The following is a 27,704-nucleotide window of genomic DNA, read 5'->3' as shown; positions in this document are numbered from 1 at the left end:
GAGGCGGGAGTGAGGCGGATTAGGGGTTAATAACTTTATTATAGTAGCGGTGAGCTAAGGTCTGCAGATTAGTGGTTAATAATTGTAGGTAGGTGGCGGCGACGTTGGGGGCGGCAGATTAGGGGTTAATAAATATAATATAGGGGTCGGCAATGTTAGGGGCAGCAGATTAGGGGTTCATAGGGATAACGTAGGTGGCAGCGGTGTGCGGTCGGCAGATTAGGGGTTAAAATTTTTTAATAGAGTGGCGGCGATGTGGGGGGACCTCAGTTTAGGGGTACATAGGTAGTTTATGGGTGTTAGTGTACTTTAGAGCACAGTAGTTAAGAGCTTTATAAACCGGCGTTAGCCCAAAAAGCTCTTAACTACTGACTTTTTTCTGCGGCTGGAGTTTTGTTGTTAGATTTCTAACGCTCACTTCAGCCAAGACTCTAAATACCGGCGTTAGGAAGATACCATTGAAAAGATAGGCTACGCAAATGGCGTAGGGGGATCTGCGGTATTGAAAAGTCGCGGCTGCAAAGTGAGCGTTAGACCCTTTCCTGACTGACTCCAAATACCAGAGGGCGGTAAAAAACAGCGTTAGGAGCCTCTAACGCTGGTTTTGAAGGCTACCGCCCAACTCTAAATCTAGCCGTTTGAGATGGTAATATAAAATGATAATTTGTTTATAATAAAACAACTCAGTAATATACTTTCATTATTTATTTTGTCCTCTTTGCCTGTAATTCCATTCTGAAATTGTGAGCTTTTCAGTTCCTGTTAGAAATGGAAGTGTAGAACACTGTTAAATCCAGCACAACCATTGGCTGCACACTCTAGTGACCTATGTATAACTGTCCCTAATTGGCCACAGCAAAGAAGGTAACACAAGTTACAACATGGCAGCTCCCAGTGTTTTATAGACACTAAAAGTTTAGACTTATTTTGTCACTTTTTAAACAACTAATGAAACTTTAAAAAATACATCTACATGTTAGTCATGGACTAATCTTTTCTTTGAATGCATCATTCTATCTAGCATGTATTTAGTGTTTAATGTCCCTTTAAAGGGGCCCTGCATCATACTGAAGCTCCATTTTTTTTTCTATTAAAATTTTTTAATATGACTTTATTTTTTATGCCTTTATTTTTTTATTTTATTTTTTTGCAGGGGGGGCGGGGGGGCCCACGCTCAGCAGCATGTTGTGACTCGTATCAGGAACTTATCTCAAGCAGGAGCTGGTTAGCCTAGCGGTATCTTCACTGTGACAAGTCCTGTCTCTGTCTGTAAATGAAAGAAAGACTGGACTCTGGAGCCGTGGAGCCTGTAAGTAAGCGGCAGCCTGCCCTGCAATATGTGGACCGGCCGGTGTGTATAAATCCGGAATCCGGTCCACATATTATCAAACTCCTACCTGCCCTGGCTCTCTGGCTGCTCAGCTCCGCCTCCACACACCGTGCGCACACTTGTAACTGTGCATTAGAGGCTCAGGCGGCAGGAGCTGCAGCAGACTGTTTGTAGCCACGTGAAGGAGCCAAGGAGGACAGGACACTGAGTCAGGACGGCTGAGGCTACATTCAACAACGAAGAGTCGACTAAGGTAAGTGTAAGTGAGGTGCCGGCTGCTGCCAGAGGGGGAGGGGGAGGGCTGCCTGTACTAGTCTACTTACTTATATATATATGTCCAGTCCATATGCGCTCTGAGATTGGTGCAGGGGCCTTAATAAGAATCAAATATCACAGGAAAAAAATGGGAGGATTTCTTCTCTTAAAACATATGACACACTTTTTTGAAAACATTAAGCTGAGGCCAAATAGGGTCTGTGTTGTAGTATGGGATTTTTATTTGACTCTATGGTTACAACACTGAACCTATAAGAAACTGGGAAGAGGTCTGTGACAGAGGGAACCTCAATAATATAAATCTCTATTATAAGGAACTGGGGAGGGGGTCTGTGTGTGTGTGACAGAGGGAACCTCTCTATAATATGATATATCTGTATATAAGGTGCTGGGGAGGGGTCAGTGTGTGTGAGACAGAAGGAACTTCTCTATAATATTATATATCTGTATATAAGGTTCTGGGGAGGGGTCAGTGTGTGTGTGAGACAGAGGGACCCTCTCTATAATATTATATATCTGTATATAAGGTACTGGGGAGGGGTCAGTGGGTGTGTGAGACAGAGGGACCCTCTCTATAATATTATATATCTGTATATAAGGAACTGGGAAGGGGGCTGTATGTGTGACAGAAGGAACCTCTCTATAATATTATATATCTGTATATAATGGGATTTTTATTTGACTCTATGGTTACAACACTGAACCTATAAGGAACTGGGTAGGGGGTCTGTGACAGAGGGAACCTCAATAATATAAATCTTTGTTATAAGGAACTGGGGAGGGGGTCTGTGTGTGTGAGACCGAGGTGACCTCTATTATATTATATATCTATATATAAGGTACTGGGGAGGGGTCAGTGTGTGTGTGAGACAGAGGGACCCTCTCTTTAATATTATATATCTGTATATAAGGAACTGGGAAGGGGGCTATATGTGTGACAGAAGGAACCTCTCTATAATATTATATATCTGTATATAATGGGATTTTTATTTGACTCTATGGTTACAACACTGAACCTATAAACAACTGGGGAGGGGTCTGTGACAGAGGGAACCTCAATAATATAAATCTTTATTATAAGGAACTGGGGAGGGGGTCTGTGTGTGTGACAGAGGGAACCTCTCTATAATTATGATATATCTGTATATAAGGTACTGGGGCGGGGTCAGTGTGTGTGAGACAGAGATGACCTCTCTATAATATTATATATCTGTATATAAGGTACAGGAGAGGGGTCAGTGTGTGTGTGAGACCGAGGTGACCTCTATAATATTATATATCTGTATATAAGGTACTGGAGAGGGGGCTGTGTGTGTGAGACAGGGGGAACCTCTCTATGATATTATATATCTGTATATAAGGTACTGGGGAGGGGACTGCGTGTGTGACAGAGGGGACCTCCCTATATGAGGCATAGGGAACCTCTACATTTTGTTAAATTTGTATTAATTAGGTTTTGGCAGGCGTTAGACCTCTCTATAGTACTGTATATCAGATGAGGGAGATGCAATAGGAGGGGAGCAGCAATGTTCTACTTGGAGCTAGCTGAGCATATTGGGTGAGCCAATTACAAGAGACATATATGTGCATCCACCAATCTTCAGCTAAATCCCAATAGTCCATTGCTGCTCCTGAACCTACCCAGGTATGCTTTTCAACCAATGATAGGAAGTGAATTAAGCAACTTAGATAATAGAAGTAAATTGTAATGAATGGTGTTTAAAATTGTATGTTTATTTTGATTAATTAAAGGGGCAGTAAAGTAATAATTAGACTTTCATGATTTAGACAGAGCATAACATTTTAAACAGCTTTCCAATTTACTTATATTATTTTATTTTCTTACTTCTCTTGTTATCCATTGCTGAAAAGTGTATCTAGGAAAGCTCAGGAGTAGCAAGGAACCTAGGTTCTAGCTGCTGATTGGTGGCTGCATATATATACCGATAGTCATTAGCTCACCCATGTGTTCAGTTAGAAACCAGTAGTGCATTGCTGCTCTTTCAGCAAATGATACCAAGAGAATGAAGCAAATTTGATAATAGAAGTAAACTGGAAAGTTGTTTAAAATTGTTCTGCTTAATTCATTAAAGAAATTGTTTGGGTTTCATGCTCCTGTAAAGTTTAATTTTGACTTTACTCTCCCTTTAAAATTGATTTCTCTAAACCTGCCCTGGTTTCAGTGAAAATGGAGATAGTTTTATCTTTATTTAGTATAGACGCCTACCTATAGGATCATGAATCTCTTATTTAAAGGAAATGATACAAATGAATGATTTTTACCTCTTTAGCTGCCAGTAAGTGATTTTACCCCCTTGTTTGCCCCTCATTACTTTCTGCTCCATACTGTAGTGCGTATAGGCATGGGGATTATTATTATTTTCTTGGCATAAGTACTTGCTAATTTACAATATTTAGTTCTTATTAAAAATATTTAAGAAAAAAATTGTCTCTTTCTATGGCAATTAAAAACATGGTGGGGGAGGGGCAAGGGAGGTGGGAGGGGCAAGGGAGGTGGGAGGGGCACATGAGATGTGGGGCAATAGGGTGGAGGAGGGGCAGAGGAGGTAGGTAGGTGGAGCAAAGAGGGGGTGGGGGGCCCTGCCACACTTTTTCCCGGGGGCCCTGGTTGGTCTCAGTCTGCCCCTGAGGCCCATATACTAGGGATGGGCGAATGTTTTGCAACATTCGAAAAATGAAACAAATTTTAACACATTCGTTCGTTCGAATCAAATTTCGAATGTTTATATAACATTCTAACATTCTATTTTCGAATGTTTGGTTTCGAATTTTACGATTACATTTGAAAATATTTGTTTTGAAAAATTCGAAATTTCGAATGTGGACATTCGATATAATTATAAACATTCGAAAACTGTAACATTCGAAATCTGTAAATAGCATTTGATTATAGAATTTTTAAGAATATTTGTTCTTATCAACATTAGGATTTATAATTCGAATTTCGGTAATAACATTCGTTCTAACATTTAAATTCGAAAATTTACACATTCGCCCATCCTAGGGATGCATTGCTTCACATCTGCATGCAGAGGGTTTTAGCTCTCTGGTTATAAATATATATACTATTTTTTTGTGCCTGGTTTTCACTACTAGAAAATGTTGGTATTTTGTGTCATTTTTGTTCATCTTTAATTAAAGTTCTTTATTTAAATTAAGTTTGGTTTTATTTGAATTTTAATGAATTAACATGAATGTCCTTTCTTTTCATGTATTTTGTCACATAAAAAAATAAATCCCTGGGGGGCGTGTCCTAGCCGCAGCCATAAGGAGTCGCAAGATTGAGAAGCTCTCTCTATAACTTCATAATTTGTCAGTTATTTCTTCTCTATCCAGCTATAATTACACATAAATTGTGAAACTAACAGAGGAAAAGCCAAGGAGTTGTTTGATACCAAATATTGCCTTGTCTACATCGGCAGCAAAAAACAATCTGAGGTTTCAAAGGACGACGGCTGCGGCCTCATACCTACTTTACATTCAACCATCCCCCCCCCCGGTTTGTTAGCAGCCGGGTAAAATAGTCGCATGCTAGTGAATATCTTAACTTTTCCTTGGCACCTTATACCTAGATATGGAGAGGGATTTCCAGGTGCAGATGCAGATAATGCTTGAAGGGCTGGAACTACAGATGCTCCGCAACTTTGAGGACTTACGCCACACCTTGCAAACAGCCAGGGGTAAGGAAGACCATGAGCCATCTGGAGCGGCAGAGGTGATGGGAATCGCTCTGCAGCAGGGGAAATCTGGTCTGGGTGGGCAACACCACTCACTAAAGCTCACATGCGATCCTCCGTCTGGTCTGGAAATGGAGGAGCTAGTAACTCCGCAGGGGGCCTTCTCTAAGCGAGAACTTGAACCACTACAGGACGGATCCAGTACTCACCTTCTTGCTACAGCTAATAATGATCTGCAGAGTAATGACAATATGGAGAAACCAGAGAGCATGCAAGCTTTAAGCAACACTGAGATCATCTATTCTCCCGGAGCCGCCTCCTGCACTCATAACTACCAGGCGAAGAATTCCACTGGACTCCCCTTAATCCTCTTTCCGGGAGGCGATAGGGCCTTAGGGAAGACATCTGTCTCTGTTAATAAGCAGCGGAGTAGCAGTCGGCGATCCAACAGAATGGGTAATATGGAAGTTATCGTCACAAGTAGCTCACGCTTACCCACATCTAAAGATCTGATCTATGCAGGATTATCGATTCCTGGGCCATCAAGCGGGGTGGCTGACTTTTTCATATGTAACTGTCCTGATCCAGACCAGTCATTTAGGAGAGGAGTGGGCTAATCATTAGGACTTATTTTCCCATGTGAAGTACTGGATATCACTGCTCTAAGTTACGATCCACTCTTCTGTAAATCTATGTTTTTGAGCCCTACGTGCTGATGTGATTCCCTATATATATATATGTTTTAGCACTCCTGAGCCTGATGTGCTCAGTACATTATCCATGTGGACGCTCTTAACTTCTGATCTAGCTCAATTATTTCCCCAGCCACAGTTCTGATTTGTTTTAAATGTTATAAGGATAACCTCATTGATTATTTTACATCCAAACCCAGGGACTAAGCTTTCTTTCTGCTGATGTACAAGATTTAATGATGAGTCTCCAGTCTAATTTATAGTGGGGGTATGCTGTCTTACAGTTGGAGGGTGATGCTATGCTATACTCAAAAGGTGACCATTAGGCTATATTGTTAGATAAATCATAATGGATATTGCTGCTAGATATCTATGATTATGTATTCCTTTTTTATGCAGCTATTAGATAGATGTTCTAGGTGTTTCATGAGAGAAGCAGGAAGCAGCATCACTACGGGGCAGATATCTACTATAGCTTTGGTTAAAGGTTCCCTTCCTGGATGTGAGGTAAAAGTAGCTTTTGTCTTAGTATACTATAGTGGTTCATACTAATAGGCATTTCACTCAACCTGATCTTTTTATCTGCCATAAATGAATGTACACTGGGACAAAGACCTTTTCCTTACCTGCTCCTGGCTCACAGTCACCCCAAGTTTTATGCCTTAATACTTGTTACTTAGGTCCTTAGCCAATATCAGTTCTACTTTAGCATTACGCATTATGTCTACAACTGAACTTTTATCACATCTGCACCCTGACCTGTTCAAGGATACATGTGTATATATATATATATATATATATATATATATATATATATATATATATATTCTAGTCAACATGCCTACTTGCTATATCTATGGTTACCCCATTCTCTCTTGTAAATACTTATTCCTGACATCCCCTTTTTTTTTCCCCTTTTTTTGTTTTTGTTTTTTTTTACTGCCCACCCCTCCACAATTAGATGTTAATATTCTAATAGGCATATACTACCCCCTCTAAACGAATATACTCAGTACCCTCTCCATGTCATAGTATACTCACTAGCCCAACTAAAAACCATATTACTTCATCTACCCCTCTTCTCCCTTTTACGAGTGGCTCTTGCCCACTGACCTTCTTCCCCAATATCCCCTAAAAGAAAAAGAGGTTCCAGTTATGTTTGTTTAGTCCTTTTGTTAATATTATCCCTATTTCAGTTACCTATCGTTCTAAAGAATGTCTGATTTCCTATCTTTCATATACAGGTAGTCATTATGTATGCCTTACCGTTGTTTGTGCAATGGAGAACTATGAAGTTTGTGAACTATATATGAACAATTCTTTATAAGTGAATTGCTACTCAATTTAGATTTTCAGCTCTCCTATTCCCCAGACTGACGTTTTATTACTAGCAAAACATGCAGTTACCTGTGGGTATTAATATCTTTATCTAAGATGTCACTGTATATTTCTTTAATTGTTGACTTACAAACTAACGACTAGATTTAGAGTTCTGCGGCCAAAGGGGTGCGTTAGCTACGCGTGCTTTTTTCCCCGCACCTTTTAAATACCGCTGGTATTTAGAGTTCACAGAAGGGCTGCGTTAGGCTCCAAAAAGGGAGCGTAGAGCATAATTTACCGCCACTGCAACTCTCAATACCAGCGGTGCTTATGGACGCGGCCAGCTTCAAAAACGTGCTTGTGCACGATTCCCCCATAGGAAACAATGGGGCCGTTTGAGCTGAAAAATAACCTAACACCTGCAAAAAAGCAGCGTTCAGCTCCTAACGCAGCCCCATTGTTTCCTATGGGGAAACACTCCCTAAGTCTGCACCTAACACCCTAACATGTACCCCGAGTCTAAACACCCCTAACATTATACTTATTAACCCCTAATCTGCCACCCCCGCTATCGCTGACCCCTGCATATTATTATTAACCCCTAATCTGCCGCTCCGTACACCGCCGCAACCTACGTTATCCCTATGAACCCCTAATCTGCTGCCCCTAACCCCCGCCGACCCCTATATTATATTTATTACCCCCTAATCTGCCCCCCCAACGTCAACGCTACCTACCTACAATTATTAACCCCTAATCTGCCGACCGGACCTCACCTCTACTCTAATAAATGTATTAACCCCTAAAGCTAAGTCTAACCCTAACCCTAACACCCCCCTAAGTTAAATATAATTTTTATCTAACGAAATAAAATAAATCTTATTAAATAAATTATTCCTATTTAAAGCTAAATACTTACCTGTAAAATAAACCCTAATATAGCTACAATATAAATTATAATTATACTGTAGCTATTTTAGGATTAATATTTATTTTACAGGCAACTTTGTATTTATTTTAACCAGGTACAATAGCTATTAAATAGTTAATAACTATTTAATTGCTACCTAGTTAAAATAATTATAAAATTACCTGTAAAATAAATCCTAACCTAAGTTACAATTAAACCTAACACTACACTGTCAATAAATAAATTAAATACCTACAAATAAATACACTAACTAAAGTACAAAAAATAAAAAAAGAACTAAGTTACAAAAAATAAAAAAATAATTTACAAACATTATAAAAATATTACAACAATTTTAAGCTAATTGCACCTACTCTAAGCCCCCTACTAAAATAACAAAGCCCCCCAAAATAAAAAAAATGCCCTACCCTATTCTAAAATAAAAATTGAAAAGCTCTTTTACCTTACCAGCCCTTAAAAGGGCCTTTTGCAGGGCATGCCCCAAAGAATTCTGCTCTTTTGCCTGTAAAAAAAACCCATACAATACCAACCCCCAACATTACAACCCACCACACACATACCCCTAATCTAACCCAAACCCCCCTTAAATAAACCTAACACTAAGCCCATGAAGATCTTCCTACCTTATCTTCACCACGCCGGGTATCACCGATCCTGTAAGGAATCCCTTTAATTCCCTTATGCTGTGCCTTTAAGGAGATCAACTCCTCCCTATAAATGGCCACATCCTGCCTAACTCAATGCTGGATTATTGAAGTTCAACCTTGATGCTTCAGCCTTTTGCTTACTCTGTTATACTTGTTAAGAAAACCTCTTTTGAGAAGCGCTGCTTGTCAAAGTATATTTCGGTCTTACCGGAGTTCCGCTCTTCCTACCTGAGGGACACAGATTCTGAGCGCTAAGCCCTACGTCATCAGCTACGGCCCTCTGAACTGCAGCAGCGTCTCTCCTACCACACTGAGACGCCGGGTGAAAAACCTTAAGCTGCCTGACCAGAACGCGGATCTCTTCACCTCCGCTCATAACATCACACTGGAATATCAGTTGTAGTGGAACCGAGGTATGAACTGTTACTATATTCCCATATCGCCTTAAGCTTATTTCTTGTTGTTTTTGCACCCCAGACTTCAGGCATTAAGTAGAAGGCAATAGCAAGTCACAATCTGTAACTTAGGAATATCCTTTTATGTTAGTTACAGTTGTGACACAAACTACTATTTTCTCCTTGTTGTTTACTGTGAACTGTCAAACTCATAAATATCCAGATTTATTGAGTTGTAACTCTTATACTTAACTTGATGATACAAATAGTAATGACATCCATGAAATATATTACAGATCCGTCCAGAAGAGGGTCCGAAGTCTTCCTCCTATCCGGGCGATGTCTTCATCCAAGCAGGGGCTGAAGAGGTCCATCATCCGGCTGAAGTCTTCATTCAAGCGGGGGCTGAAGAGGTCCATCATCCGGCTGAAGTCTTCATCCAAGCGGGGGCTGAAGAGGTCCATCATCCGGCTGAAGTCTTCTATCAAGCGGCATCTTCAATCTTCTTTCTTCCGGCTCCATCTTCATCCCGCCGACGTGGAACATCCTTCCTCCACGACGAACTCCCGACGAATGAAGGTTCCTTTAAGGGACGTCATCCAAGATGGCGTCCCTCGAATTCCGATTGGCTGATAGGATTCTATCAGCCAATCGGAATTAAGGTAGGAAAATTCTGATTGGCTGATTGAATCAGCCAATCAGATTCAAGTTCAATCCGATTGGCTGATTGGATCAGCCAATCAGATAGAGCTTGCATTCTATTGGCTGATAGGAACAGATATTTAACTTAGGGGGGTGTTAGGGTTAGACTTAGCTTTAGGGGTTAATACATTTATTAGAGTAGCGGTGAGGTCCGGTCGGCAGATAAGGGGTTAATAATTGTAGGTAAGGTAGCGGCGATGTGGTGGGGGGCAGATTAGGGGTTAATAAATATTATGTAGGTGTCGGCGGTGTTAGGAGCAGCAGATTAGGGGTACATAGGGATAATGTAGGTTGCGGCGGTGTGCGGTCGGCAGATTAGGGGTTAAAAAAATTTAATAGAGTGGCGGCGATGTGGGGGGCCTTGGTTTAGGGGTACATAGGTAATTTATGGGTGTTAGTGTACTTTAGAGCACAGTAGTTAAGAGCTTTATGAACCGGCGTTAGCCCAGAAAGCTCTTAACTCCTGGCTTTTCTCTGCGGCTGGAGTCTTGTCGTTAGATTTCTAACGCTCACTTCAGCCAACACTCTAAATACCGGCGTTAGAAAGATCCCATGGAAAAGATAGGATACGCAATTGGCGTAGGGGGATCTGCGGTATGGAAAAGTCACGGCTGGAAAGTGAGCGTTAGACCCTTTCCTGACTGACTCTAAATACCAGCGGGCGGTAAAAACCAGCGTTAGGACCCCCTAACGCTGGTTTTGACGGCTAACGCAGAACTGTAAATCTAGGCGTATGTGTTTCCCTTAATGCTGTATCATTTAACAACCTCAATAAAAAAATAGTTTAAAAAAAAAAAAATCCCTGAGTGTCAGTGCACACCCTAATGAAATATGCTGTGCACACCCATGGTTATTTATATACAGGGAGTGCAGAATTATTAGGCAAGTTGTATTTTTGAGGATTAATTTTATTATTGAACAACAACCATGTTCTCAATGAACCCAAAAAACTCATTAATATCAAAGCTGAATAGTTTTGGAAGTAGTTTTTAGTTTGTTTTTAGTTATAGCTATTTTAGGGGGATATCTGTGTGTGCAGGTGACTATTACTGTGCATAATTATTAGGCAACTTAACAAAAAACAAATATATACCCATTTCAATTATTTATTTTTACCAGTGAAACCAATATAACATCTCAACATTCACAAATATACATTTCTGACATTCAAAAACAAAACAAAAACAAATCAGTGACCAATATAGCCACCTTTCTTTGCAAGGATACTCAAAAGCCTGCCATCCATGGATTCTGTCAGTGTTTTGATCTGTTCACCATCAACATTGCGTGCAGCAGCAACCACAGCCTCCCAGACACTGTTCAGAGAGGTGTACTGTTTTCCCTCCTTGTAAATCTCACATTTGATGATGGACCACAGGTTCTCAATGGGGTTCAGATCAGGTGAACAAGGAGGCCATGTCATTAGATTTTCTTCTTTTATACCCTTTCTTGCCAGCCACGCTGTGGAGTACTTGACGCGTGTGATGGAGCATTGTCCTGCATGAAAATCATGTTTTTCTTGAAGGATGCAGACTTCTTCCTGTACCACTGCTTGAAGAAGGTGTCTTCCAGAAACTGGCAGTAGGACTGGGAGTTGAGCTTGACTCCATCCTCAACCCGAAAAGGCCCCACAAGCTCATCTTTGATGATACCAGCCCAAACCAGTACTCCACCTCCACCTTGCTGGCGTCTGAGTCGGACTGGAGCTCTCTGCCCTTTACCAATCCAGCCACGGGCCCATCCATCTGGCCCATCAAGACTCACTCTCATTTCATCAGTCCATAAAACCTTAGAAAAATCAGTCTTGAGATATTTCTTGGCCCAGTCTTGACATTTCAGCTTGTGTGTCTTGTTCAGTGGTGGTCGTCTTTCAGCCTTTCTTACCTTGGCCATGTCTCTGAGTATTGCACACCTTGTGCTTTTGGGCACTCCAGTGATGTTGCAGCTCTGAAATATGGCCAAACTGGTGGCAAGTGGCATCTTGGCAGCTGCACGCTTGACTTTTCTCAGTTCATGGGCAGTCATTTTGCGCCTTGGTTTTTCCACACGCTTCTTGCGACCCTGTTGACTATTTTGAATGAAACGCTTGATTGTTCGATGATCACGCTTCAGAAGCTTTGCAATTTTAAGAGTGCTGCATCCCTCTGCAAGATATCTCACTATTTTTGACTTTTCTGAGCCTGTTAAGTCCTTCTTTTGACCCATTTTGCCAAAGGAAAGGAAGTTGCCTAATAATTATGCACACCTGATATTGGGTGTTGATGTCATTAGACCACACCCCTTCTCATTACAGAGATGCACATCACCAAATATGCTTAATTGGTAGTAGGCTTTCGAGCCTATACAGCTTGGAGTAAGACAACATGCATAAAGAGGATGATGTGGTCAAAATACTCATTTGCCTAATAATTCTGCACTCCCTGTATACATGAAAACTATTAACTAAAGAATCTGTTCCTCTTAAATCATATTTACTGTATTGTTCCGCATATAGGCCGCACTTTTTTCCCTTGATTTGTAGCTTTTAATTTGCAGTGCGGCCTATATGCGGAACGCGGCCATTAATCGGGTGCTTTTGGCAATATCATACATGCACAGTATAGCCTAACTTCCAGTGCACCCTGTGGCCTTATGGGTGTTGTAGTCCGCCGAAGTTGGGTAGGAGGTTAGTTTGTAGGTGGGGGACATGCGCGAGCACTTTGGACAATAACCAAAGAGCAGCTCTTTGCAAGTAACTTGCCGTTTTAAGTGTTGCATCCTATAGTGTAATGTGCTGTGTGCGAGCAGTCTGTATTTTGCAGGGGAAATATGTAAATAAGTTATGTGCCTAAAAGGATATGAGGTTTAAAGTGCTGCGTCCTATTTGTTTCATAGTGGTTATAGTGTAATGTCCTGTGTGCGATCGACCTGTATCTTGGAGGGGAAATATGGAAATAAGTTATGTGCCTAAAAGGAAATGAGGCAGAATGCAGTTTGCTAAAAGGAGCAATTAAATAATTACCACTCACCATTGTCGTGATTATCGTGCAAACTTTTGGGGCTTTTTCTAAGCATTATTATGTAATCTGTTTCTTCTTTACATAAAAATTAAATTTCTTCAAAATGGCAGAAAACTTTAACCCCTTAACGATCAATGACAAAAAATTGTCGTTAACGACCAACGACGTACCCTGTACGTCCTGATCGCTTCCAGACGCTTTCAAGGTATTGCCGTCATGCCTCGATATTGAGGCATCCCTGCAATACCTTTTTTTGCACACACGATGCAGAGAAGGCCACTCTGTGGCCCTCTCTGCATCAGCCAGCGATGGTGCCAATCGTTGGTGGGTGGGAGCAGCTGCAGGGAGGCGGGTGGGCGGCCCATCGCTGGACTAGATCAGGCCGCTGTTCCAGGAAGGGGGATGGGAGCGCACAAGGGGGACGGGAGAGCGCATGCACGAGGGGGGCGCATGCGAGCCATCTGTGCCAGAGGGAGAGGGAGGGGGAAAATAATTGTTTGGAATGAGATCTCTGAGGGAGAGGGGGTAGAATATTTAGGGGGGCAGCTACACAATGGAAAAATTGGGTAAAATCAAAATAATTTTAAAAAAAATTAGCAAATTTGTTAAGAAACTGGGTACTGGCAGGCAGCTACCAGTCCCTAAAATGGCCACAAATAGGAAGGGGGGGGTAGTTTAAGAGAGCTGTTTGGGGGGAGATCGTGGAGGTTGGGGGTTTGGGAAAACCTGCAGAAACTATTTATACATTTTTTTAAAATGCTTAAAAAAAAGGCTTTTATTTTAGTACTGGTAGACTTTCTGCCAGTACTTAAAATGGCGGTGATGATTGTGGGATGGGGGAGGGAAGAGAGCTGTTTGTGAGGGGTCAGGGAGGGATCAGGGGGTTTTACAACCATTTGTGCCATAATTGCACAAGCTGTTTGTAAATAATGTCAGTGAGAAACCTAAAGATTGTGAAAAAGTTAGTGATTTTTTTTTATTTGATCGCATTTGGCGGTGAAATGGTGGCATGAAATATACCAAAATGGGCCTAGATCAATACTTTGGGTTGTCTACTAAACAAAAATATATACATGTCAAGGGATAGTCAGGGATTCCTGACAGATATCAGTGTTATAACGTAACTATCGCTAATTTTGAAAATAAAAAATGGTTTGGAAATAGCGAAGTGCTACTTGTATTTATTGCCCTATAACTTGCAAAAAAAGGAAAGAACATGTAAACATTGGGTATTTCTAAACTCAGGACAAAATTTAGAAACTATTTAGCATGGGTGCTTTTTGGTGGTTGTAGATGAGTAACAGATTTTGGGGGTCAAAGTTAGAAAAAGTGTGTTTTTTTTTCATTTTTTTAGAAAGTCCATTTAATGGCGAGAACAACCGTATATAATATGTGTGGGTACAGTAAATGAGTAAGAGGAAAATTACAGCTAAACACAAACACCACAGAAATGTTTAAATAGCCCTATCCCAAACGGTCAGAAAATGGAAAAGTGGTCTGGTCACTAAAGGGTTAAGGGTGCGGCCTATAATCAGGTGCAGCATATATGCGGCAAAATACAGGTATGTATCTACACCTATGTGAATGTTCTTCATATTGTGTTACAAGATGTTATGCGCGCTATAGGGAAATTAAAGAACACAACAAAAGTTGCGTTATTTAACCCCCTATAGCGCAGCCATTACAAGTTTTCAAACAGCCGGCTTGTGCGTGCGATATGGTAGTTTTAAGCTCCATACCGCACACAATTTAAGCGCTGTTTTGACATGCTTGTGCACGCTTTCCCCATAAACATCAATGGGGAGGTGTCAGAAAAAAACCTAAGACCTAAAGTGCGGAATGAAAAGCTCCGTAACGCAGCCCCATTGATGTCTATGGGGAAAAAAAAGTTACATTTAAACCTAACACCATAACATAAACCCTAAGTCTAAACACCCCTAATCTGCCGCCCCCAACATCGCCGACACCTATTGCTGCCACCGAAAAATAAAGCTATTAACCCCTAATATGCCACTCTCGATATCGCCGCAACTATACTAAAGTTATTAACCCCTATTCCCCTGCACCCCAACATCGCCCACCATATAATAAATATATTAACCCTATTTATTAACCCCTAATATGCCACTCTCGATATCGCCGCCACTATACTAAAGTTATTAACCCCTATTCCCCTGCACCCCAACATCGCCCACCATATAATAAATATATTAACCCTATTTCGCCACTCCCCGACATCACCGTCACTGAATAAAGCTAATATCCCCTAAACCTCTGGCCTCCCACATCACTACCACGAAATAAATCTATTAACCCCTAAACTGCCAGCCCCCCACATCGCAACAACCTAAATTAAACTATATAAACCCCTAAACCTAACCCTAATGTAACCCTAAACCTAACCCTAAACCTAACCCCCCCCCTAACTTTAACATAATTAAAATAGAGCTAAATTAAACTTACAATTATTAACTAAATAATTACTATTTAAAACTAAATACATACTTACCTGTGAAATAAAACCTAAGCTAGCTACAATATAACTAATAGTTATATTGTAGCTAGCTTAGGTTTTATTTATTTTTTCACAGGTAAGATTGTATTTATTTTAACTAGGTAGACAAGCTAGTAAATAGTTATTAAGATCTTTTTCCTGCCCTAAAAGGGCATTCAGCTCTTTTATGAAATGCCCAAGCCCTAATCTAATAATAAAAACCCACCCCAAAATGAAAAAAATACATTGCACAAAATAACAAATTATCAAAAATAATAAAAATTATTCCTATTCTTATATCCATTTAAAAAAAAAAAAACACCCCAAAATAAAAACCTAATCTGGAATAAACTACCCATAGCCCTTAAAAGGGCCTTTTGTATGGAATTGCCCTAAGTTAACCAGCTCTTTTACATGAAAAAAACACACAAAGACCCACTAACATTACAAACCCCCACCCCCCCAAACCTACAAAATAAAAAAACTATCTAAAAAACCTAAGCTACCCATTGCCCTGAAAAGGGCATTTGTATGGGCATTGCCCTTAAAAGGGCATTTAGCTCTTTTGCATTGCCCTGAAAAGGGCATTTAGCTCATTTACGAATAGCCCAAACCCTAAACTAAAAAAAAACCCACCCAAAAACCCTTAAAACAACTAACCCCCGAAGATTCACTTACAGTTTTTGAAGTCCCGCTTGAACGATCTTCATCCAGGTGGCGAAGTCCTCATCCAGGCGGCGAGAAGTCTTCATCCAGGCGGTGAAGTCCTCATCCAGGCGGCGAGAAGTCTTCATCCAGGCGGCCTCTTTTATCTTCATCCAGGGAGCATCCTCTTTATACGGTCGATTTTGGAAATTCAAATCAGCCAATCGGATGAGAGCTACTGAAATCCTATTTGCTCTCATATGATTGGCTGATTTGAATTTCCAAAATCAAATCAGCCAAAAGGAATGCAAGGGACGCCATTTTGAATAGGCTTTCTTGCATTGAAGATTCAGTATACGTCAGCGACCGTATGAAAAGGATGCTCCACATCGGATGTCTTCTGGATTGACCCGCTCTGCGCTGCCGGGATGAAGGTAGAAGATGCCGCCTGGATAAAGATAGAAGAAGCCACCTGGATGAAGACTTCTCGCCGCCTGGATGAGGACTTCGCCGCCTGGATGAAAATAGAAGAGGCCGCCTGGATGAAGACTTCTCGCCACCTGGATGAGGACTTCGCTAACCTTTTTTTAAGGGTTTTTGGGTGGGTTTTTTTTTTAGTTTAGGGTTTGGGCTATTCGTAAACTAGCTAAATGCCCTTTTCAGGGCAATGCAAAAGAGCTTTATGCCCTGTTAAGGGCAATGCCCATACAAATGCCCTTATCAGGGCAATAGGTAGCTTAGGTTTTTGTTAGAGTTAGGTTTTTTATTTTAGGGTGTTGGTTGGGTGGTGGGTTTTACTGTTGAGGGGATCTTTGTATTTTTTTACAGGTAAAATAGCAGTTTAACTTAGGGCAATGCCCTACAAAAGGCCCTTTTAAGTGCTATTCGTAGTTTATTGTACACTAGGTTTTTTTTATTTTGGGGGGCTTTTTATTTTTATATGGCTATTAGATTAGGTGCAGTTCTTTTTTATTTTTGATAATTTTGTTTGTTATTTTTCGTAATTTAATGTTTGTTATTTTTTGTAATTTAGTATTTTTTATTTTTTGTAATTAGATAGTTTGTAATTTTTAAAGTAGTGTTAGGATTTTTGTAATGTGTAATTTAGTTTATTTAAGTGGTAGTTAGTTTAATTTCAGTTTAATAGTTATATTAGTTTAATTGTTAGTTTAAACTTACGCCTAGATTTAGAGTTCTGCGTTAGCCGTCAAAAGCAGCGTTAAGGGCTCCTAACGCTGCTTTTTACTGCCCGCTGGTATTTAGAGTCAGCCAGGAAAGGGTCTAACGCTCACTTCCAAGCCGCGACTTTTCCATACCGCAGATCCCCTAACGCCAATTGCGTATCCTATCTTTTCAATGGGATCTTCCTAACACTGGTATTTAGAGTCTTGGCTGAAGTGAGCGGTAGAGCCTCTACCGACAAGACTCCATCCGCAGAAAAAAGTCAGTAGTTAAGAGCTTTCTGGGCTAACGCCGGTTTATAAAGCTTTTAACTACTGTGCTCTAAAGTACACTAACACCATAAATTACCTATGTACCCCTAAACCGAGGTCCCCCCACATCGCCGCCACTCTAATAAATATTTTTAACCCCTAATCTGCCGACCGTATATCACCGCCACCTACATTATCCCTATGTACCCCTAATCTGCTGCCCCTAACATCGCCGACACCTACATAATATTTATTAACCCCTAATCTGCCCCCCCAACGTCACCGCCACCTACCTACACTTATAAACCCCTAATCTGCCGACCAGACCTAGCCGCTACTCTAATAAATGTATTAACCCCTAAACCACCTCACTCCCGCCTCAAAAACCCTATAATAAATAGTATTAACCACTAATCTGCCCTCCCTAACATCGCCGACACCTAACTTCAAGTATTAACCCCTAATCTGCCGACCGGACCTCGCCGCTACTCTAATAAATGTATTAACCCCTAAAGCTAAGTCTAACCCTAACCCTAACACCACCCTAAATTAAATATAATTTTAATCTAACGAAATAAATTAAATATTATTAACTAAAGTCTTCCTATTTAAAACTAAATACTTACCTGTAAAATAAACCCATATATAGCTACAATATAACAAATAATTATATTGTAGCTATTTTAGGATTTATATTTATTTTACATTCAACTTTGTATTTATTTTAACTAGGTACAATAGCTATTAAATAGTTATTTACTATTTAATAGCTACCTAGTTAAAATAATTACAAAATTACCTGTAAAAAAAATCCTAACCTAAGTTACAATTAAACCTAACACTACACTATCAATAAATAAATTAAATCAATTATCTACAAGTACCTACAATTAAATAAACTAAACTAAATTACAAAAAAAACAAAACACTAAATTACAAAAAATAACAAAAGATTACCCCTAATAAAATAACAAAGCCCCCCAAAATAAAATCCCTACCCTAATCTAAATTAAAATAGTTAACAGCTCTATTACCTTACCAGCCCTTAAATGGGCTTTTTGCGGGGCATGTCCCAAAGAAATCAGCTCTTTTGCCTGTAAAAAAAACACAATACCACCCCCCAACATTACAACCCACCACCCACATACCCCTACTCTAACCCAAACCCCCCTTAAATAAACCTAACACTACCCCACTGAAGATCTCCCTTCCTTGAGTCGTCTTCACCCAACCGGGCCGAACTCTTCATCCGATGGACCAAAAGAAGACATCCGGAGCGGCAGACGTCTTCATCCTATCCGGGCAGAAGAGGACATCCGGACCGGTAGACATCTTCATCCAAGCGGCATCTTCTATCTTCATCCATCCGACGAGGAGCGGCTCCATCTTCAAGACCTCTGGCGCGGAACATCCTTCTTCAACGACGACTACCCGACGAATGAAGGTTCCTTTAAGTGGCGTCATCCAAGATGGCGTCCCTCGAATTCCGATTGGCTGATAGGATTCTATCAGCCAATCGGAATTAAGGTAGGAAAAATCTGATTGGCTGATTGAATCAGCCAATCAGATTGAGCTTGCATTCTATTGGCTGTTCCGATCAGCCAATAGAATGCAAACTCAATCTGATTGGCTGATTGGATCAGCCAATCGGATTGAACTTGAATCTGATTGGCTGATTCAATACTGAGCCTACCTAGGTTTAGAAAGTTGTTTGAAATTGCATGCCCTATCTAAATCATAAAAGTTTAATTCGGACTTTACTATTCCTTAAAATATTGAATTAAGTCAATTTGATCCAATCTATACTATAATTGCGTTTGTAATGTCCGTCGCCGTCGGCAGTTGCGCACGCATCCTCAATGGAATGTTGGCAGTGCGAGGACCAAAGAATTCACCTAGATGCAGCGAATCTGCATCCGGGTGAATTCCGAAAATGGCAGAGTGGTGAAAGAATCCACCGAAGGTGGATTCTTTTTGCAATCCTCCGTGATGCAGCGTAAGCTGCATCCCGGTGGATGCAGCAAAGGCAAACGGAGCATTACAAAAGCAACACCAAATTGCCCACATTAAAGTATTTAAAAATAAACAACTAACGACCCGCATCAAGTATTAACAAAAAAAAACACCGCCCGCACGAAATATAACAAAAAAAAAAATCATACACAAAGAGGCCTATTTATCAAGCTGTCAACCGCAAATATGCTGGAATTCCGCAGCGTATTTGTGGCGAGCCTGATTCTCCTTAGTTATTAAAGCCCACAGACCAGCAAAAGTAGAATTTTGTGATGTAACATACGATCCTCCGGTCTCAGTCTGACACAGATTGATGCTTACGTCACTACAGATGTTCTGAATACAAATTCGGCACTATCTGACTACTTTTGCAAGTTATCAAATTTCTGCCAGGTACGCTCAGTACTATTCCAGCCCAGCGTACCTGGTTTTCAATCCGCCGCCTTGGAAGCGGATGCCATAGGAATCAATGGGAGTCTGAAAGCAGCAAAGCTCATGTTCGCTGCTGCCCGATATTCCATTGATTCCTATGGGAGAATAAAGTTATGTTTACACCTAACACCCTAACATGTACGCCAAGTCTAAACACCACTAATCTGCAGCCCCCAACACCGCCGACACCTACATTATACTTATTAACCCCTAAACTGGTGCTCCCAGAGCCCACCGCAATCCTATCAGTCAATCGGAATTAAGGTAGGAAAAATCAGATTGGTTGATACAATCAGCCAATCGGATTGAGCTCGCATTCTATCGGCTGTTCCAATCAGCCAATAGAATGCAAGCTCAATCCTATTGGCTGATTGGATCAGCCAATCGGATTGAACTTCAATCCGATTGGCTGATTGCATTAGCCAATCGGATTTTTCCTACCTTAATTCCGATTGGCTGATAGGATTCTATCAGCCAATCGGAATTCAAGGGACGCCATCTTGGATGACGTCACTTAAAGGAACCGTCATTCGTTGTTAGTCCATCGGAAGAAGAGGATGCTCCGTGTCGGATGTCTTGAAGATGGACCCGCTCCACGCCGGAAGGATGAAGATAGAAGATGCAGCCTGGATGAAGACTTCTGCCGTCTGGAGGACCTCTTCTGCCCCGATCGGATGAAGACTTCTGCCCGGATTGGATGAAGACTTCGGCCCGGCTGGGCAAAGACGGCTCAAGGTAGGGTGTCAGGGGGTTAGTGTTAGGTTTTTTTTAAGGGGGGATTGGGTGGGTTTTAGAGTAAGGGTATGTGGGTGGTGGGTTGTAATGTTGGGGGGGTATTGTATTTTTTTTTTACAGGTAAAAGAGCTGATTACTTTGGGGCAATGCCCCGCAAAAGACCCTTTTAAGGGCTATTTGTAATTTAGTATAGGGTAGGGAATTTTATTATTTTCGGGGGCTTTTTTATTTTATTAGGGGGATTAGATTAGGTGTAATTAGTTTAAAAAATTGTAATTTCTTTTTTATTTTCTGTAATTTAGTGGGGGGGGTTCGTAATTTAGTTTATTTAATTTAATTGTAATTAGTTTAATTTAATTTAGTTAATTTATTTATTTATAGAGTAGTGTTAGGTGTAATTGTAACTTGGGTTAGGGTTTATTTTACAGGTAAATTTGTATTTATTTTAGCTAGGTAGTTATTAAATAGTTAACAACTATTTAATAACTATTGTACCTAGTTAAAATAAATTCAAAGTTGCCTGTAAAATAAAAATAAATCCTAAAATAGCTATAATGTAACTATTAGTTATATTGTAGCTATATTAGGGTTTATTTTATAGGTAAGTATTTAGTTTTAAATAGGATTAATTTATTTATTTATAATAATTTTATTTATATTTATTAAAAATAGATTTAAGTTAGGGGGTGTTAGAGTTAGGGTTAGACTTAGGTTTAGGGGTTAATACATTTAATATAGTAGCGGCGACGTTGGGGCGGCAGATTAGGGGTTAATAATTGTAGGTAGGTGGCGACGACGTTGGGGGCGGCAGATTAGGGGTTAATAAATATAATGTAGGTGTCAGCGATGTTAGGGGCAGCAGATTAGGGGTTCATAGGTATATTGTAGTTGGCGGCGGTGTTCGGAGAGGCAGATTAGGGGTTAATAGTATAATGCAGGTGGCGACGATGTTGGAGGCGGCAGATTAGGGGTTAAAAAGTGTTAGATTAGGGGTGTTTAGACTCGGGGTTCATGTTAGGTTGTTAGGTGTAGACATAGAAAGTATTTTCCCATAGGAAACAATGGGGCTGCGTTAGAAGCTGGACGCTGCATTTTTGCAGGTGTTAGGTTTTTTTTCAGCCGTCTCAGCCCCATTGCTTCCTATGGGGAAATTGTGCACGAGCACGTTTAGCCATCTTACCGCTACCGTAAGCAACGCTGGTATTAGAGTGAGATGTGGAGCTAAATTTGCTCAACGCTTACTTTTCTGAGGCTAACGCAGCCATTCAGAAAACTTGTAATACCAGCATTGTTTAAAGTTCATTTACCTAGAGGTTTGATGACATTAAGCTAAGATAAACCTTCCTGCAAAGGCTCCTCCTCCTTGTAGGGCTGTGACAGAAAGTAAAAGACACTACACAAATATAGTGTAAAAATTAAGAGGTAAAATCCACATAATACTATTGTAATGTTTTCTATTAAAGGGATACTAAGCACAATTATTTTTTTCATGATTCAGACAGAGCATGCAATTTTAAGCAACTTTCCTATTTACTCCTAGTATCATTTTTTCTTCGTTCTCTTGCTATCTTTATATAAAAAGCAGGAATGTAAAGCTTTGGGGCCGGCCCATTTTAGGTTCAGAACCCCGCATAGCGCTTGCATATTGCTGGCTACATTAAGCCACCAATAAGCAAGCATAACTCAGGATGCTGAACCTAAAATGGGCTCCTAAGCTTTACATTTCTGCTTTTTAAATAAAGATAGCAAGAGAATGAAGAAAAATTGATAATAGGGGTATATTTGAAAGTTTCTTAAATTTGTAGACTCTTGTGAGCTGCTGGTGCAATGGTAAATGCAGAGAGCGTATTGCTCTCCGCATTCAGCGAGGTCTATCGGACCTGATTCGCAGTGTCGGATCAGGTCCGCAACACCTTTAATAAATAGGGGCCATAATGTCTACATCGGAACAACGTTCCAATGTAGACAAATTGAAATCCTGCGATCGTGAGATTTCAATTATGGGATCGGGTCAAGGGGGCGTTCTTATGACGCTAGGCACGCCCTCCAGACCGCGATCACATCCAGGAAGCGCCGTTGGCTTCAGGACAGCCAAACGGCTATGGCATTGTATTCGGTCCTAATGGCGCTAAAGCCCAGCGCCGTTTGGACGGAATACAACACCATAATGGCGCTAAAAGGTTAACATATGTTTTTCTACTGTTTAATATCGCTTTAGCTATTTCATTGTGTAAAAAATATTTGTTTAAAAATTATTTTTCACATGTATGTTAGAAATATTTAGATATTAACATGAATTTAATATTGGAAATATATGTATATACTCATGATATTAACAATCAGGTGTTCAATTTGCATTATTTGACAATATAAGAAAGTCTAATATAATTAGCCCCCAGGAAAGAAGAATGAAAAAGCAAAACACAAAACAATAGCGATAACTTTTTATTTATTTATTTCATTTTTAATTCTAGATGGAAAAAATTGTAATTCAAAATTCATGACTGTATATCATATTTGTTGTTGACTGAAGTGCTCAGCTGCTAAACAGTCTAAGAGCAGCTCAGGATATATCTGCTTTAGAAAAAATTGTTTTCTAAGGAAATGGTGACGAAAAACAGCCAAATTTGGTGGCTGTAGATGAAGATATTAATTATCTCATTGTGATCTTTTTAAAATAATACAAGTGGTAAATAGGACATTTGGTGGTATAGTCCTATATACAGTTGGTAAAATAGGATATATGGTGGTATAGTCCTATATAAAGTTGGTAAATAGGATATTTGGTGGTATAGTCCTATATAAAGTTGGTAAAATAGGATATAATGTGGTATAGTCCTATATAAAGTTGGTAAATATGATATTTGGTGGTATAGTCCTATAAAAATGATGGTAAAGAGGTGTTATAATCCTTATAATGGTGTTACATAGGACATTAGATGTTACTTAGGGCATTTGATGTTACATAGGACATTAGGTGTTACGTAGGACATTAGATGTTACTTAGGACATTAGATGTTATGTGGGCATTCGATGTTGCATAGGACATTAGGTGTTACATAGGACATTAGATGTTACGTAGGGCATTCGATGTTACATAGGACATTAGGTGTTACGTAGGAAATTAGATGATACTTAAGGCATTTGATGTTACATAGGGCATTAGGTGTTACAGTCTATATCAAAAAATAAATGGGGCCTGATAATTACTCTATGATGACTTCTACTTCCCATTCAAGAACATTTATTTCGATGGGGATATCTGCTCCCCATGAAACATCTATTTCTATAGAAGCATTAGCTGGAACCTCTAGTGTTAGTTCTTCTATAAGAACAGCCTCGTTGCTATGCATCTCTGCTCTACAGAGTGGGCACCGGGTGCTTTCCTGCTCCCACCTATGAATGCATGCAAAGTGGAAAGTATGCTCGCAGGGCAGAATGGTTAAGGAGTCCTGGTCCTCGTATTCCACAAGACAGATGGGGCATGTCTCTGGTGGGTTTTCATCACTAATATGCTGGCTAGCTTCCTCAGGCCTTGGTGGTTGTATCTGTCTTTCCACAGGAACATTAGGCTGACTTCTCCTATCACGTCTATTCCTACGCTCCTGTCTAGATGTTGCTAAAAAAAATGCACCACCACAATGAATGGATATGTTAGTTAAACGATATGAATAGTAAACGTCATTCATAATACAAGATTTTAAGGACAGAATATATTTCTTAGAATTCTTGTGCCAATTTATAGTAATAAGCCAGTACAGGCGATTTATTTGCTGTTTTTCAACATGAAATGGATACCTTTTCTGTCACCCTTTTCCATAATGTTTTCTCCTGTCACACTCAAATTACTATTTACCCATTTTGTAGAAGAGTGAAAGCAATGGCATAATAAGCCCCAGCAAGAACATCTGGGCAGTGTTCCCATAAAGTGATATTAAACAGTAAATACATTCTAGACATAATGAGGTATTCAAAGCAATGAATATTATTAGAATACAATATAATTCTTTTTTGTTTGCATAATTATATTAGTCGTTTAAGTATTGAATATATAAGAATAAAGGTTTAGATTCTATTAGGTACTTTAGTTTCTATAAAGTAAACGGTGCCACCATGTTTAAACTTAAACTTCTGAAGACAAATAGGGACAGATGTAAAATAGGAAATAAAAAGATTGTGCAAACAAGGCAGTGTAGAAACTCGATTAGATTATTACTTTAACAATCCTATGTTCCAAACAGCTTTGTTTGCACAGTCTTTAAATGTAAGAAAACAACAATTATCAGAGCTAAACTACACATAATTAAGCATTTTATTCTACTATCTCATACTGTTTAATATTCATTTAAGTAGGACTTCATGTGATGGTGCTCAGATTTTAAGAAAAAGACCTATCACTAAATACATTCATATGTGTTCATTTATTTTTTTAAATACAATGTATTACACTAACTCAAAACTGGGAAACAAGTGCTCCTGATTATAAAGACAGAATTAGTGGCTTGCAAGTGAGATAAATGTATCTTGAATTGTGTGTAACCTACCTGCATCATCTCTTTCACGATCATTGTTGGTGGCATATGGGTCAAAGCGGTTATTTTGACGCCGTTGCCTTCTCCTTTCACTCATCCTGAATCAGTTTGAGCTACTAATAAAGTGTTGTGTCCTTTGATCAAGTGAGAAACTCACTGTAGGGCACACCAGTACCCTTGAGCAGCTATGAGTGCACACTCAGATGTTATAAGCAACTTCAAGGAACTGGATGAATATAAAACCAAATTGTAGTCACCAAAAAAATAAAGATCTTTGGCTCCTCCAAGTTCTCCAGCTGCAGCCGATAAACGCCGTGCAGTTGAAATGGCACAGAAGCTACCAATCGATGGCATTCTGTAGCAAGCCTTTATTATGTCATAATGGCTGCTATCATTCTAGTAACACACAGAGTAACACTTTAGAATGAAGTGATGTAAAGGTGAGGTGACATCACAATAGGTGCATTGGAGGCCATATTAGCTAGTTATATATATCAGCATTTTATGTAACTTGAATACCAAGCACAAAAAATGTAATGCTAGCAAATAAATATAATTATTATATTTTTTTTTTTGCATGGTTTATATTACATCATTGTCCACTTTATTATGGTTTTAGACCTCTTTTAAAATGGTTTCTTAATAAATAAAAAAAAATAAGTGTTTCTTTGACAGGTAGACCCTGATCACATCTTTGCATTTGGGTCATGTAATGTCTGTGTACTTCTCTGAGCATCCATTCTTTCATTCTTTATGCTCCATGCTTTAGCATAGGTGAGCCAACCTGTAGTTTTGAAAACACATTATCCAGAAGAGAGAAGGCCCAGCACTTATTGCAACCGGGTGCACGCTACTGGGGTCCTACACATACCCCACAAATAGAGTCCAGTAGTAGAAAGTAGCAGCACCACTTGGTAATCTTCAATATCTGTTTATTTCAGACATCACACGGAACACATAGCACAACATTTCGGTCAACACCTGTGGTGCTGCTACTTTCTACTACAGTTTTGAAAACACAACCAGCTTTGCTTGAACCTTTCATTGGGAACTTATCCTTATCCATTCTCTTGAGTTTCAATTATTCTTCATTAAGGATTTGCAATAGATTTTGAAGCTGAAGGAAATGCCTAAAATCAGGATCATCTGTTTTTAAACCTTTCAGCTAAAGTCTTAACAACTATTAGCTGTGATACTATAGAAAAGATAAGATAGATATTATTTTTGTAACAAATATATATTGTGCTGGTGCAAATGTATGTATATGTGTGTAAATGTCTCGTTGGCCTGCTTGCCTGCCTTTCTGTTTCTTTATCAACAAAACTCTCACCATGCCTCTAGAATTATATTAGACAAATCGGGTCCAATAATTAAAAGCCCTCTGCTTGTCAGGGCCGGATTGGGAAGCCGGGATACCGGGAAAAATCCCAGTGGGCCGCCTGCAGCTCAGCTGGGCCGGGCTGGGGCTGGGCTCAGCTCAGCTGCTCAGGCTGGCTGGCTGCAGACGCTGCTGCTATAATGCGTTGCCGCAATTTGGTTGCCGGTATGAATTTACAGATTACAGTCCATGCACCATCCACTGTCTGACATCATGTGTGTCATTTATGTTTATTGTTTCTGAGTGATCATCATCTTACGTTACACGTCTTTCACACTTAAGTCTTTGTCTAACTGTACTTAAATACTAACTAATTAACCCATTACTTTATCATCCATACCACCGTCCACCGCTAACTACTGCAAGACGCAAGTACTAGTATTTCTTCATCATTTCATTGCCAAAAAAATATTTATTGAGGCGGCGGCCGGGCTGGGAGCTCAGAGTGACTCAGAGACAGTGACTGACTGAGTTTGTGTCTGTAACTGTTAAATTGTCACTCACAGTCAGACAGTCACAGGCTCAGTCTGTGTCATCCATGTCACTCACAGTGTCAACGAACAATGTATGAGTATGAGGCGGCGGGCCACGGGCCGGGTCAGGTCAGGTGGGGCGGGCTGGCAGCTTACGTGAGTGACGTCACTGAGACTGTGTAGACTGAATCTGTGTCTACTGTCTTCCCACTCAGTCTCATCACACGTGCCCTGGGAGGAGCGCCTGCACATGCGTGACGCGTCAGCGAGCCGACTTGAGGACGGAGTAAACTAACTTACTTGCAGCAGGAGGTGAGGCCACGTGGGGTCATGTGCGGAAGCATAGCAGGGACTAGACTGATTCTGACGGCGGGTCAGTTAGGGTAGAGAGTGGGGACAGTGCCAGCCAATGGACAGTGGAGACAGAGTGAGTCAGTCTGAGTGGACAGTGGACAGTTGGACACACTGTCACACAGACTACAGACACAGTTCAACAGCAAGTTGATTGAAGTCTCTGGAATTGAATTGATCGTCAACCGTATGTACTACTAGTATATTTTTTTAATAATTAAATGTTAT

This window comes from Bombina bombina, chromosome 9 (assembly GCF_027579735.1).
Source record: "Bombina bombina isolate aBomBom1 chromosome 9, aBomBom1.pri, whole genome shotgun sequence".
NCBI classification, from domain to species: domain Eukaryota; kingdom Metazoa; phylum Chordata; class Amphibia; order Anura; family Bombinatoridae; genus Bombina; species Bombina bombina.
This window is presented reverse-complemented; position numbering follows the sequence as displayed.